This window comes from Protopterus annectens, chromosome 2.part0, assembly GCF_019279795.1.
Source record: "Protopterus annectens isolate FY-2018-M chromosome 2.part0, PAN1.0, whole genome shotgun sequence".
NCBI classification, from domain to species: domain Eukaryota; kingdom Metazoa; phylum Chordata; order Ceratodontiformes; family Protopteridae; genus Protopterus; species Protopterus annectens.
In genome coordinates this window covers 1182837251-1182854108 of record NC_056728.1, presented here as the reverse complement: position 1 = coordinate 1182854108, position 16858 = coordinate 1182837251, and positions in this window count along the sequence as shown.

Sequence of the window (16858 nt, the reverse complement as noted above, 5' to 3'; positions counted from 1 at the left end):
CTGAAACTATGCAAGTAGAAACAGAAATAGCATTATAATGTATATATGCTCTGTCTCAGCACATTTTAAGGAAAACATTTTTGAATTTTTGATTGGTGGATCGTGTAACATGTATTTACAGTATGTTTTCAAAATCTTCAATTAGTTCATAAAAAGCTGGCCTCATAATGTAGATGACAGCCTGAAAATGTCTTACATGTATACAGACTTGTGATATTTATGGAGATGGATAATCTTTTGGTGAGATTTGAGAGATTATATCATTAAAAAGGTCATGCTATAAAAGTTTTACTCAATGTACCCAGGATAGTAAAAATGAAACTGTTGCCTATAATATTTGGAGTAACCAGACTAGAATGAGAATTAAAACAAAACTGTGGACAGTATGTGCCTAGCCCTTTGGAATAAAATGCATTATTCCAGCCACCTTTACATTTCTTTGAAATGTTCAGGCATTTTTAATAACATGTTCACACTCATGATGCATGTGTATTGTAGATGATTTGAAGTATTCAGAATATCACTGACCACTTCTCATGCCACTCTCAGTAGGCTAATGAGGCTGTTTGATTCCTATGGCTTACCAGAGTATATAGTGAATGATAATGGTACTTAGGTCAGAGCTTAGGAGTTTCCAGGTTCATGAAACAAAAGTGTACCTTCATTCTATTAATGTTGCTGCACATCCAGCCACTACTGGACTAGCAGAGAGATATGTACAAATAAACTAATCACAATTCAAGGCAGGGGCAGAAAAAAGAAAGAAAGGAATAAAGAAAGAAAGAAAGAAAAATACTACACACACTTCATGAAACAAGGATGCCAATTTCACCTTTTTATATTTGCAGTACCTTACTACTCCAGATGGTACCAGCACCATCTAGATGCTGTACTTTTTCTGAAAGTACATGTTTACAGCGGATTTGACCTGCACTTACCTGCCAAAGCCGTTGTACTTGAAATAATGTAATATTTACAAAAAAAAAAAATACATTATGACCAACTTATAATACATGCATCATGTTCTTTTTTTTCTTACTGTGTCTCTTCAAAATACTGAATGAGAACCAAAAGGATTCTCTGTTGTGACAGAACAAACAGATACAGTACTTTATAAGGTGTAAGGAAAAGACATTGAACTCACTTTTTAGAGTTGTCATAATTAGTTAAAATCAAGGACTACTGCAGATGCTAAGGAGTCCATGATGATGGGTTTACCTACCAGCACTATGACCTTTGTCAGTGAAGATCTGCCTAGTAGTGCTGGTGAATCTAATCCTTTCAGAATATTCCAGAACTTTGTGTGAAGCTTGACGAGACTAAAGTAACTTACACTCAGATGTGGTTGGGAAATTTGCTGAGGGTTTTTAGAAATCTTCATTCTCTTAACTTATAACTTTGGTCTAGAGAATATAAACATGAAATGCCGAAGACTTTATTTTTTCTTTTCAGGTTGAACTCTGAGTTTTTTAATCAGTCTGAGACACCTAATATGTCCAAATATTTTATTAGATTTAAAAGAGATATGACTGAGTATAGTAAGTATGTGTACGGTGAGTTTGGCTGTGTGGTGCTTCCATAGTCACTGTTTGTCATCTGCTACGTGTACACTTTGCTTCAGCAGTTTCTATTTTATGTGACAGGAATAAAATGTCTGTCAAGAAGCAAATTTTCTGCATTATATTTTCTGGTACATTAAGAAGTTTATTTCCAAAATGCCAAGAATGGCTTACTTTTAACATGCATTATGTGTACAGAGAATGCAGCTATGGATAATATCTGAACTCAGTGTAATAAGTTTGTTGTGTGCACTGTATATACCTATAATCTGTTGTTTTACCCATGTATGTTATTTTGCAGTGAAGTAATGACTTTCCTTTGAGTAGTGCATTCACGCACTGAGCAACATTCTTTCTCTCTTTTATTATTTAAAATATGTATTATTCTAATGTGAGGAACAATGTGTATTCTGTAAGTTTGTAAATGGCAGAAAGTAGAAACAGGTTTTTCAGAAAAAGTATCTAAAGTAACTGTAAAAAAAGTATTGATTAATTGAATATAACCCTTTATTTCACTAGATATAAACATACATAGTATTAGCCGTGGTGGTGCAGCGGTAGCGTTGTCGCCTCACAGCAATAGGTTCTCCTGTTCAATTCTTGGCTGGAGTGCCTTTTGTGTGGAGTCTGCATGTCCTCCCTGTGGTTGAGTGGTGTTTGAACGACATGCATGAATGGATGTGCCTTCATTGAAGGTTGGGCATCAGGCTGGCACCTCGGCACCATAAAAATCTACTGCCAATCATTAGCGAACCGGAGTTCCACTGTGGCGACCCCTAAAAGCCAGAAAAAGAACTAAAAACACATACATAGTGTTATATAAATTCACATAGACTTAACCATAAAGGGACAATAAGTAAGCTGTCTGAAGTGGTTAAAATGCTTATATCACAGAGACTGTTATATTTTGAATAATGTTTATAAAGCATTCTAACGAATGGGCAAATATTTTTAAAACCAGCTTCAAATTTAGCTTATTTATTCTCCATGGTTTTACGTGCTGTATTGACATTTCTGTAAAGAAGGAATATATGTGTTCAGAGTGATTGTTTTTATTAATTCATTGATGTAAACATACAGCTTATTTTTAGTTTCCACCTAAACACTTGTGGGTCACAGTATATTTCAGTTTGAATAATATTGTTCATAGATATAATAAAAATAAATGTATATCATAAGCTTTGAAAACAGTCAATGTCGGTATATCGAAGCTATACTTTATAGCAACTATTTATATTCAGTTTCAAGCCACCACTAAGCCAGTGACTGACAGATTCAGATCTACATGGAGCATCTCTGAACAAACTGTCTGCATTCCATTTGAAATGCTTGAAGAGAGGGCAGTTTGTCATTTCAATGACACTGCAAGGAAACAGGCATATTGTGTGAATTTCCATAGGTATAGCTAAAAGATGAATTTGTTTTTCAATGGTTACTGTAGTTTACTGCCACCTTAGGATCTGTGTTTGAGAAGGATGGGCATACATACTTTGAAATGTCAAAATAAAGCCTTTGTCAATTGTTTTTTGCTTACTTTCACTTCCCATAAGAACAAGTTATAGAGAAACTCAAACTTTCTTACTTTCTTATTACTGTTTTTAAAGAGACATATGATCTAAATATCACTGTATTGTTTAAAGTATATTCCAGTAGTATTTTCCATGCAACTTCTGTTCATCTGAAGTTTGGCTGATAGACTGATACTCATATTACTAGAAAGGGATTGCTTTCTTTTCCACACTGAGAGAAAATAAGGCATCATATCTAATATTTGTTTTTACAGAAAACTGTGTGTCTGGTGGCTTTATTTGCCTGCAGCATCCTCTTTACCAAAGATTTGCAGGAATGGATTTTACTAAGAGCAGACATGTTAATGGGAATGATACTCACTGTACTGTATTCGTATAGTTTATTATATTTTGATATAGGTCTCACTTCTTGAAAAAAAACAAGGCTTTTCATACTGACTTACTGAATGCAGAATACCTGGATATTCAAAGCTTTTGTGGGGACTGTGCCAAATTACACTGTCATCAAAGAAAATGTGAAAAGCAGTTACAAAACTTATACCTATAGGACCATGGCAATAAATGTTGGCCTAGTCATGTTAACTACAACACAAGCGTCTCTTAAAAATGAACGGTACTTTTGCCTAAGCAGTGTTGTAGGAAGACCTACATTGGGATCTATTCCTGCCATAGTATTAGAAACCCATAAGACTTGAAGAAATTAAATCGAGAAGAATGCAAACAGTATGAAAAACTATTAGTGGCAATTGGTAATAAGCAGAATGTTCAGGGAGTGAAAGCAAAGATGTAGCAAGCTTTTTAGTGTACACTGTATCCCAAAGGGATGGTCTTCTAATGTTGTCACAGTCTTCCAGCCAGCCTTGTACAAATGCAGAAAATTCCCGAATGCCCCGCACGATACTAAATGTCCTCTATCAGGACACCATTCCTGACACTCTATGTTTATGGACTATTCCTTATATAGTACTCATGTCTTAATAAAATCTTGATAAGTTTTTAGATGTTCTCCCATTTGTGTGGATATGTAAATGCCATATGCATAAACACATGTGGTCTTGTACAGGCTGAACACTAAATGCAGTGTGTAAGATCTGAATGCTGACCACACCGCTCACAGCTATTTAACTGCATTCTGAGCTGGAGTCTGCAGCATGTGGACAATATTCAGTAGTTTGTTATTTTACAAGCTCTGCATGGAAAATGTATCTGCTTTGGCAAGTTCAGAGACTGACATGTAAAAACAGTGTCTAAACCATGACAAATATGGTCTGGTTTGTTTTATTATATTTTGGCTATACTTATTTCAAGATGTTTTGATTATGCACACTCATATGTGGATATTTTCCATCTGTTGGTTTGGTCTCATATTAATAGCTGCTATATATGTTAAATCTATCTACATTTTGGAGTCTGTGTGACTGAGATTAGTATGCTCATGCCAGTGGCACATTATGTATGATGTACACAGTGAGCTCAGGGCAATCATCTATCTTTGCTATAGGTATATAACATAAAATAATGCAAATGACTAAATGTCAGTCTGTAATAGCCAAGATAAACCAAAAAACAAAGTTAAAAAAAAACATTCCAACCACCACAGCTAAAACCATAAATTTCATAGACTCAAATGAAATACAAACTGATTAAAAATGGATAAGTGCTTTCACACAGACGATGTGCTTCATCAGATCCATAAAAACAGACAACAGACAAGGATATTTAAAATACACACGACCAATCAGATATTGAAGATTCAGTGATATAATGACCTGGCTTTTAGAGTTGGTTTTAAAGGAACATTAGCATTAAGCCCTGGAGGTCTAAGTGCTTGCAAACATGAAATCCATTTCATTTCTATGACTTCAGTCTTATTAATAATACCAACCCCTCTGACATTACATTTAATCACTTCTAAAACCATAAAGGTAAAAGAGTGCCCATCATTCTAATATGCTTATATAAAGCATTAAGTGGGATCTTGCTTCTAATATCACCAATGTGCTGTAATACACAATCATTCAAGTACTTGTTGGTTTTACCCACATAAAATCCCTCACAATGCATACAGTTAGCCAAGTAGACAAGATTGCTGGATTTGCAATCTGAACAAATGTTAAAAGTAAACCTCTTAAACATCTTGGGATGTTTAGGCAAGGCTATTAGGAGTGGCCCACAGTGTCACCAAATAAATATGCAAGTACTCCCAGAACTTAAATATCTCTAGACAGATCAGCCACAATGAATGTTTAAATATATTTAATAATAAATAATAAAAGAACAAGGAAATAATAAATATATATTTACAGTGACATCAGAGTTCAAAATCACAGGAAATATTTAAAACAGCATGGCAGAACAGTCTCAAATAAATGAAGAAGAATATCTAAACTAAGCTTTGCTATATTCCTGACTATATCTAAGAGAGCTACTATTCTCTAGAAACATACTTATAGAGCAAGGCAGATGTTGTGAATGGTTCTTCTCTGGTTGTTGTTGTCAGGTCAATGAGAGAATACAGAATGCTGGGTCTCTCTCAGAGAGTTCTAAAATCAAATATTACTGTGGGCTAGCTTGCAGAATATAATTTCTTGTCATCTGACTTCTATTCTCCAGGACCAAAACAACCACTGGTGGCAGCTGGTAGCATTTAGCATCTACCTGTAAGAATACATAGACAATGGCTTTTCCTCAGATCTTTGGCAAATACTGGAAGTCATAAAACAATAAAACACTTCCAAGACAATATAGAAAGCCTCTCAGCACAGACTCTGTGTCTCTAGCCTAGCCTATAAAGTAATTTGATTTCAGCTGTTTCTCTAAAAATTACTAGACTGAGGTTAACCTCCTGTATCCTATGTTCCACTGTTAAAATACATACATCAAAACAGTTGCAATAGTGCATGTACATTTCTGTTCTTTGCCAGTAGGGTAAACTGTGGATACATTTCAAGCATGTTGCAAAAACCTTTTCAACACACATTTATGTACCACCAGTTTGATATACACATGACATACAGTTCTAATACATTTGTAGCACAAGCATCTTACATAGATTGTGTTGATATTCACAAATGACATACAATTATTTACAACATTCCAGGTGGCTGTGCTTGCAGTATCTCTCTTTGTCACATGAAGAACACCTGCTTCTATTTTATTTTTATTTTCCTGGTGGGTAAGTTGAGCAACTGCTTAGTGTACATATATCACTCAATATGAGCATCTTACATCGATACAAAGATGCAAAGATTTGATTTGTACATCTTTGCATGAGAATGGGAGTACAGGTGAATAAGTTACCTATTCAGCACTTACGATTTAAAGAAAACTGCAAATGCAAATTAGCTTGTAATTAGTTTAAAATGTTAACAATAGTTTTTAGTTGAGAGCTCATTATATTATTTGTATTTGGATTGAATTTTGACCAATTTTCAGTCAATGGTTTAGTGTGTTGATTATACTCACATGTTTTTACTGACATGCTTATTTTAAAAACATTGTGATACTTGTCATAGGAATCTGATACCATAGTTAAAATACTATTTTGACTGATAGTAAATAAAGAAACTATCTTAAGATGAATTCTTCAAACTCTTACATGTTGAAGGATTTGATACAAAATGTGATGCAATACTGAGTGCCCAATGTATATATTAATTGAATGAATTTATTGTTTGAATTGTGAACATCTTCAGATTTTTATTAATATATTTGGCAGTAATGTAATTCAGAGTGATGGTGAATATGCTTGCCATTTTAGCAAAGCAATGATTTCTATAAGGCAATTTGTTAATGACTGGGTGTCTGATGTTAGTGATAGGTCAGTATTTTTAGTCCAGAGTTTCACATTTTCATAGCAGTGATCCATGAAGAAAGGCACTACATGGATGTGTAAATCCCAGACTTTCAGCCTGCACACCTACCTGTGAAGGAGTTGTTCTAAAAATGCCCCTCATCACAAAAGCGTAACATTTTTTAACACAAACATGATAGAGGGACAGCAACTACACTGTTATGGGGATTTACACATATGCATATGAGTATGATTCATAGACATGAATCTATGATGACATCATTTGCATACTAATCATGTAAGTAGCCCCAAAGTTATACCAGTAAGCAGTAGTTTTCCAGGGGAATACAGAGATTCAAGGAGAGACTGGCTGGTGCTTGTGTATACCTGGACATTTTACTGAAGTTATTGCTTGGATAATTTTTTCATTTTGATACTTACTAGAACCTGTTACTGTAGGGGTGAATGTTTAATTTTGGTGCTTGTGCATACCTGGACATATCCCTGAAGGGGTTGCTTGGGGAAATAATTGATTTGTCTGTCAGGGAAGTGATTGTGCATACATGGCCAGACTGCTAAAGCGATAGCTGGGCAAAATAATTTATTGTGTCATTTTAGTGCTCGCACATACATAATACAAACTAATGTAGGGTTGCTGGGGAAAATAATTAATTTGTTTGCCAGAGAAGTCCTTGTGCATACTTGGGCAAACAAGTTCACAGATTGCAATTCCAATATCAAAGGTGAATTATCACTTTTAACAATGGATGTGTCTACCGTAGGGATGTTGGACTACAAATTACAGAACTGCCTCATCAGCATACTATACTTTTCAGCATTTCTCATTTGCATCTCATTATTTTTAAGGCCTTTTGTATTATCATAAATGGCCTCTGTGAATCTCATCTTTGCTAAGCTCATTCACAAGCATCTGGAATAAGAACACCCCTATCACATTTGCACAAGTGACTATGAATACCAGCCATAGTGTTAGGAATAAGTCCTTAAGTGACACTGTCCATTCACCAAATATATAAATTAAACTAAACACATAGAAGAAGGTAGCAACAAAGAACATATATTCTATGGCAGTAAAGGTCAATAAAAGAATAAAAAGGAATTTTTAATAAAAATAATAAATTTAAAAAGAAATGCAATGATTTGTTAAGGTCTTAACTTTTAGAGAATGATAGTCAAGTCATTACAATGCTGAGCTAGGTGTAGATAATATTAGGGACTGTGAACTACATAAGAGCAATGATAGTGTTTCTAGGGACATAGATATCTCAGCAACACTTAACTTGAAAGATTCTAAGGTTTCTAAAATGGTTTTGACAGTGTAACAATACGGATAACCATAATGCATCTATTATTGCTGTACTGGCTTGTCTTTACCATGATGCAGTTATTATTACTTAAGAAAATGATACAGAGATTGTCTCTCAAAAACAAGCAATGGTTAAAAGACAAAGTTTAAATACAACCAGTACTGAGTTAACTAACTCTAATGGGTAAAATTAGATAAATTAGAGTATAAAGACATTATAGGATGAAAAAATAAGAAAGAAATGAATAATAATGAGTGTCATAGTAAGTAGAAAAAAGTCTGTGACTATGGGATCAAATATTTAATATTGACTGTGAGTCTCCTACTTTTAGAGATGTTAAATATGAAAGTCTAACCTTGAGTGATTCAATGTTAAAACACTGTTGTCAGGCACTTGTATAAAGTTGATTGCTGCATCAGGTTTACCAGGATTGAAATTAGAGGATGTTAAAAACTTAGCAAAAAAGTTAACAACAGGTCAATCTAAGTCCGATTCATATATAGTTCATGTTGGTTTAAATGATTTGATATTTACTCCACTCTACCATACGAAACACTTAGCACTGGATATTGTTTAACAATTAGAAACTACCCATGAATTTGCATATGTTAAATAACTCCCTCTGTATCCTTTTCTGCTTATATGTTTTTTAAAACATTTTTGTTCAGTAATTGGCTGTGTAAACTAAAAAAAAAAAACAGGAAGACTGTGCTAGTGATTACAGAATGTATTCATGGGATAGGCTTCCTTTGAACAGTTATGGGTCTACTTTTATTTCAAGCATAATTAGACTATGTTTTGAAGACTTTTTAGGGCAAGATCAAATACACAAACCAGTTCTAATTCTTTTATGAAAAGTTACATTTGCAGTGCACATAGTTTGATTAATAATTTTAGAGATCTCTTGCATATAATATCAGAGGAGAATTATAAAATTATTGCAATAGATGATTCCTAGAACTCCTCATGTTTGAAAATTGAAACTTTTCCCAAATATGAATGCTTATGAGTAAATAGAAATGGTGATGGGGTAACTTTGGATTCATAATTCTATTCCACTAAACAAGTATCTGAATTGGAAGGTCTTATTTTACAAATTAAGGCTACATTGAGTAATGGTATTTTAATATCATTTTGTCATATCACACCCCTAGTATGGATAATAATACTATGAATTTCTCTGCTTCCAAGAGAGACTTGTGGACTAAGCGAGTATCATAATGTTAAGTGATTTTAATTATCAAAAAATATCAAGGTTTGAACAGACTAGTCTGATACATTTTGAATAAATTTATGAGTAATATATTTATCAATGGTTTGATGCAACTTGTCATGAAAAACACAAGAGGGGAGCATTTGCTTGATTATGTTATAGCAAATAACCCTGATCACCTGAGGAGTGTTAGGACTGTTATGCCTTTAGGGTTTTCAAATCAGAATGCAATAACATTTGAATTGATCTTTATGGTCAACATTATGAAAAAAATCTAAAAATATAATTTTGGCCATATTGATGGTAGTCGATTGATATACAATATCCACACTGGAGACTGGGATAGGTTATTTAAATCTATTGACAATTCACCTATTTCCCAGTGTATATCACATATTTGCAGACATATTAATTATTAGTGTTAAAGTAACATTTTTGACATTTCTGGCAAGAGGAATTTAACTTTTTGTTAGAATAAGCAATTAAGCAGATTTTTAAAAAGAAGAAATGACAGTTCAATCTGTAAAGTGTTCAAAATGAGGAATAAGAGAGCTTATAACCAGATGTACAGGAACCTAAAATTAAAGATTAAGGACATAAGAAATATTTCTAAACTTCAGTAAGTTATTGATGCATCCAACAAAAAATCATTTTATACGTACATTAATTTATTGCTGAATAACTTTGTAGTACCTGATTAATTTACAATAAATAACAGTGACGTAAGTGATCCATGAATTATAGCAAATTAATTTAATCAATTTTTTTGTATTGAACTATAATGGAATTCTGGACTTAAAGCAAGTGGCAAATCCAAGTTAAAGGTCTATTTTTCAAAGTTTTCAAAACATTTAATTTCCAATGTACTTTATAAAATAAAGAAGCCATTATCTATGGGCCAAGATTTAATTTCCAGTACACTTTTAGTTAGTATCAAAGAAGTGATACTTCCAATTATTTACCGTTTTTGATCAATGTAATAGATTTGTGGAAAAGCTCTCATATCACCCCTGTATTTAAAAAAGGAAAAACATGATTCTATTGGAAATTATAGCCCCATAAGTTTAACTTTTAGTTTGGGAAACTGTTCTGAGAGATATTTAATTGAACTATTATGTAAAACTGCAAAAAAGACTTCAAAGACCACCAGGCTGTAGTAAAAATGTAGAACTTTTAATAAAAATGTAAGCGCTTTCAAGATACACCCTTCCTCAGACATATACAAGAAAATGAACAAAAGCCTTTTTAAAAGTATTTAAAAATCAATACGCCAATGAGCATCAAGATCTTATCATCTAAGTCACAGGTCTACACCACCTAAGAACAGGTTTTAAAGGTACCACTCCATTGAATCCTGGACTTCTGTTAGCACCTAGCCTTATAATCCATTGTGCCTCACAGTATTCAGTCTGATTGACAATATCTCCCCCTCTGGCATTCACCTTAACCAGTTGTAAAACCATGAAAGTAAAGTGGTGTCCTGGATGTTCTTTAATATGTTGAAAGAGATCATTGTGTGTATTGTTAAAATGTATGGCTGATAAATGTTTTAGGATCCTTTCCTTAAGTTTACAGTTGGTCTTCCTGACATAAAATGATGTGCAGCACAGGCACCTAACCAGGTACACAACATTCTCTGAATTACAATTTGACAACAGTTTAGGTTAAAATCCCCTATTGTCAATAGGATGTAAAAAATATTGTATTCTAGATATTAAAGGGCATGCTTTACAGTGCTGACCAGGATATGTACCCATTTTACCTGCATAACAGGAAGACATCATCCACAAAGCAGGTATAGAATAAAAGTGAATGTTTCCATTCATGATCTTTAGTGAACAAAAACCCATCCTCTGACTGGGCAAGCACCAAGGTCGCGTATGAATTGGCACAGGGGGTGCCTATGGCAACCCCCCCCATCTCTGCCAACAATGTTGCTGTTCAAACAAAAATATATTGTTTTCAAGTATTGATTTCAGTAAGCATACTACCTGTGTCATTCATTTTTTATTCAGTGTCATTAAGCCTTAAAAACTGTTTCACTGCTTGTATTCCATAACCATTGGGAATAACCATAAATAAATTTTTTATGTCTAGAGTAACCAACATTAGAGGGGTATCAACATTTTTCCCTGATAAAAACTCATACAGGGTAGTTAGAAAGTAAAAAATTGGTCTAAGGGGTGGGTCCTGTTGATCCTTATGCATTTTTGGTAATGCTTTAAAAATGGGTACTATTGGATATTCTACCTTGATGAAATTCAAAATTTCATCTGTTAAAACGTCATTTGTTCTTAATTCTGATATAACATCATTAACGTGCCATAATATCTTTCACATTATTCACAGTAATGCATTCATAAGTAACGTCATGCCCCAATAAAGACTTAATTCTGCTAATGTATACATCCCTGTCCATCACGGTAGAACAGCCAATAGTACCCCTCTAATGTTGGTTACTCTAGACGTAAAAATTTATTTACAGTTATTCCCAATGGTTATGGAATGGTGCTTGCCCAGTGGGAGGATGAGTTTTTGTTCACTACAGATCATGAATGGAAGCATTTACTCTTATTCTATACCCGCTTTGTGGATGATGCCTTCCTGTTATGGGAAGGCAGTGTTGGAGCTTTGAACAATTTTATATCTTATTTAGAATCCACTACTATTTTTTTGCATTTTACTATGCAGTACTTTTATAATGAAATTGATTTTTTGGATGTTGTGTTACAAAGGGATGAGCTGAATCATTTCAACACCAGGATTTTTAGAAAATCATACTGGAGAAATGGCCTACTAGCTAAAGACAGTATGCACCCCAATTACATTTTTTTGTAATGTTGTCAAAGGGCAGGCTGTCAGAGCCTCACAGCTTTGTATGAATGAGGATGATTTAAATCAAGAATTAGAAGCTTTGACTGCCAGATTTGCTGAGAGGGGGTACTGCACTAAGGATGTGGAAAAGCATGTTTCTAATGCTCTACAGAGCAGAGATACAGTGGCAGCACCATGGTGCTCTAAGAAAGGTATTGAATATAGGACAAGTAACTCAGTGAAGCAGGCTCAGCCTAGAAGTAAGATAAATGTGTATATTAAGCATAGTAAGGATATAAAAGGGGTTTGAGATGTAATACGGGGTAAATGGAAAATTCTACAAATGGACGATACTTTAAAAGAAATGGTGGAAGCAGCACCAAATTTTGTTTTTAAGAGAAGCAGGAATCTTAAACAGATCCTGTATGACAAGAACTATGATAAGAAGAAGGTACTTGAACATCAAGCAGGTAAAATGGGTGCGTATCCCTGTCAGCACTGTAAAGCATGCACTTTAATATCTAGAATTCAATATTTTTTACATCCTATTGACAATAGGGGATTTAAACCTTAACTGTTGTCAAATTGTAATTCAGAGAATGTTGTGTACCTGGCTAGGTGCCTGTGCTGCACATCATTTTATGTTGGGAAGACCAACTGTAAACTTAAGGAAAGGATCCTAAAACATTTATCAGCCATACATTTTAGCAATACACATAATGCTCTCTTTCAGCATATTAAAGAACATCCAAGAACACCACTTTACTTTCATGGTTTTACAACTGGTTAAGGTGAACACCAGAGGGGGAGATATTGTCACTCAGACTGAATACTGTGAGGCACAATGGATTATAAGGCTAGGAGGTGACAGACGTCCAGGACTTAATGGAGTGGTACCTTTAAAACCTGTTCTTAGGAGGCATAGACCTGTGACTTAGATGACTAGATCTTGGTGCTCATTGGTTTATTGATTTTTAAATACTTTTAAAAAGGTTTTTGTTTGTTTTCTTATATATGTCTGATGAAGGGTGTATCCTGAAAGTGCTTACATTTTGAACTAAAAGTTCTACGTTTTTACTACAGCCTGGTGGTCTGTGAAGCCTTTTTCACTATTCTTTTGCAAGGTTTTGCTTACAATGACCTTTAGTGCTTCTACTTGCAATTTTGTTTTTTTGTTATTATGTAAAACTGGCAATAATCTATCTACTATTGACATAAAACAATATGGATTTATAAAAGGTATATCTGCTTTAATTAATTTAATTAGTTTTTATATGAGTATTTACTGGAACCCCTGGAACAAGGGCTTTTTCCAAGTGTTATATTCCTTGATTTTACCAAGGCTTTTGGGTTTAATGTAGTTAAGAAATGCTTTCAAAAATTAAATGTTAATACATATATACATTGCCAGATGGGTTATGAAGTGGCTTAGAAAATGTATACAATGTTTATAGGTTCATAGGTTCATAGGTTCATACTAGGCTATCTGCCCTAGGGTATTTATAAGCCTAGCCAGAGTGTGTTTGGCTTTCGCCACCCATTTAAATTAATTTTGCTATGCCCTTTTTCGAGGTTAGTATACTGTGTGTCTGTCTAACAGTGACACAGAAGTGATACCCGGGGTAAACCTATGATCTCCCATCCACTCATCAAGATTCCTCTTGAAGAGAGTCAATGATGGACTCTGCCTAACCTGGACTGGGATTTTATTCCAGAGTGAAGGGAGCCTCTGGGTTATGAATCTGTCCGTCCAGCATGTCCTGTTTATTTCAGTGCTGAGGTTCAAGTCTCTCGAGCGCGTAGCTTGATGGGATTTGGATTTTCTGAGGTGCAGCATGTCCATTAATTCCAGGTTGGACATGGCTTTATACGTCAGGCACAGAGCACCTCTGAGCAGGTGGTCTGCCACTGAGTAGAGCTGGAGTTTCTTTAACCGGGCAGCATATGGCATCTGTTTGAGCCCTTTGATCCTCTTGGTGAGGTACTTTTGGGGTCTTTCCAGTTGCTGCAGGTGTCTGGTAAGGTACATCCCAAAAGGGGCATTGTACTCAATTATGGGCCTGATGATGGATGAGTAAAGAGGCACGATAACCTCCCCTGATCTAGATGTGAATCCCTTCATGATTAGGTGGGCTATATAAAATGTTTTTCTAACCACTTTGGCCACGTGGTTTTCAAATGAGAGATTGCTATCAACTTGGGTCCCCAGGTCCCTAATTACTTCTTCCATACTTAATAGATTACCATCTATGTGGTAATTTGTGGGCACTTTGTTTTTGCCAAAGGGGATGACTATACACTTTTTGGCATTTAACTTGAGGCCATGGCTCTGGCACCAGTTGTCTGTTTCTATGAGGCCCTTTTGTAGGATGCTTGTGTCGGCTGGAGAGTCGATTATGGCACCTAGTTTGCAGTCATCTGCGAACATGGTCAGCCACAGTCCTTCCATGTTGGCCTGTACCTCCGAGAAATATATACCGAACAAGAGAGGTCCCAGGACTGAGCCTTGTGGGACGCCACTTGTAACTGGTTTGGAGTCTGACATGGCTCCAGCAATTCTAACCATGTGGGTTCTGTCCTTGAGCCAGTTTGCAACTCATCTAGTGACATAGGGGTTTATATTTAAGCTGGTGAGCTTATCTATAATGCCTGAGTGGGGTATTGCATCGAAGGCTTTTGCAAGGTCCAGGTAGGATGTGTGGACCACCTTCCCCTCGTCAATGGCCTTGGTGACTGTTTCAAAGAAATCGACCAGGTTTAAGAGGCAGGATCTGCCCTTAACAAAGCCGAACTGGGTAGGATCCAGTGTCTGTAGGTCCTCAATATCTTTATTTATGAGGTCCATGATGATCCTTTCCATAGCTTTGCAGACCAAGCTAGTCAGGCTTATGGGGCGATAGTTTCCAGGATCCGTTGAGGCACCACCTTTGTGGAGAGGGACCACTGTTGCTGTACGCCACTCTTTGGGTACATATCCTGTAGTAAGGCTGGGATTGAACAGTAGTTTTATGTTTGGGTTTAGCTCTTCTTGGAGTTCATGTAGGATACAGCCTGGGACACCGTCTGGTCCCATTGATGCTGTGTTTTTTGCTTTGGAGAGAGCGGCTCTTACCTGAGCATCTGAGATGTCAGGGGGGGGCAGCACTCTGCTGGGATAGATATTTGCCCTTTTGGTGGGGAGGGGGGGGCAGTTTGCACTGAACCTGTCAGCTAGGATGTTGGCAATGTCTGTGGGTTCGGTGTATTTTTTGTCATTTTGGACTAATTTTGAGCATATATGGGAATCCCCACCCAGGTTCCTAACATAACTAAAGAAAGCCTTGTGATTATCCTTAGTGTCCTGTGCAATTTTTCTCTCGAAGCTGGCCTTAGACGACTTTATGACTGCCCATAGTTTTTTGCTAATACTGATCAGAGATGCCTTCCCTTTTTGGGATTTTGCTCTATCATGTAGTAGCTTCCTCCTTCTATTGTATAGTTTGTTTATGGCTGTGGTCCACCAGACAGGACGCCTGCCTTTGGAGGACTGGGTCTTGGTTTTATTTGGGATTGCATGATCCATGCATTCCTGAAGGTGTTCATAGAATGCGTTTATAAAGGATTCTGCGGTCTGGGCCGTATTTTCCACAGGCCCGGGGGCTTTGAAGGATTCCGCCTTGGTTTTGAGGAGTGTGAAATTTGCTTTAGAGAAGTTTTTCACTGTGGTTTTCTGGGAATGGGGTGGGGTCGGGATGTGAATATCCAGTGAGATTAGTTTATGGTCTGATCTTACCAGACATCCAATGTGAAAGATTTATGGGGAACTATGTCAATATGTGAAAGATTTACAGGAACTATGTCAATATTTTTGACAGTATATTCTGGTCTTTCCCTGGGTTAACTCTGGGTCTTGGACTTTTTGATATAGTGTTTTTTTTCCACTATTCCAAAATATCCGGAATTTTGGATTTGTAAGTATGCTGACAATTGCAAAATAGGCTTTCTTATGCAAAATTAAAAGGATTATAATTCTTTTAATGTTTACATGTATACGCATTTGGAATGGGCAGAATCTATTTGTTTAAAATGTAATGCTCACAAATGTAATAGTATGTATTTCACTAATAAGTTAAAGCATCATTCAGTATCCCTTCTTATAGCATAAATGAAATTGAGGAATATAAAGATTTTGTTATATTGATCACATCTGATTTGCTAAATAGTTAAACATTACTGGACAGCAGAAGCAATTAGAACTGCCTTAGAACTTGGCTTACAGAAGAGGAAGTTGTCACCACTAATAACGTAAGAGAAACTGAATATTGTAGAAATTGCTGAAGAATTTACAATCTGTTGTATGTTTAGTTTTATTGTCTGGCCTCTCTGGCATGGGAAGTAGCCTGGCAATCTTTTTTATTATTGAGTGATTGGTTGATGGTTGGTTAAGGACAATGATCCATATGGATCATTTTCAGGCCAGTCTGGTGAAAATAAAATCAAAAGGACACAAAGTAGTCATCCAGCATATGTTACAATGACAAAGAATAAATAAAAAGGGTGCACATTGCTTTCTACAGCAACACTGAACATGGAACATTTATTGTCGGAATAATTGATAACAAGAATGGAAGGAACAATATATA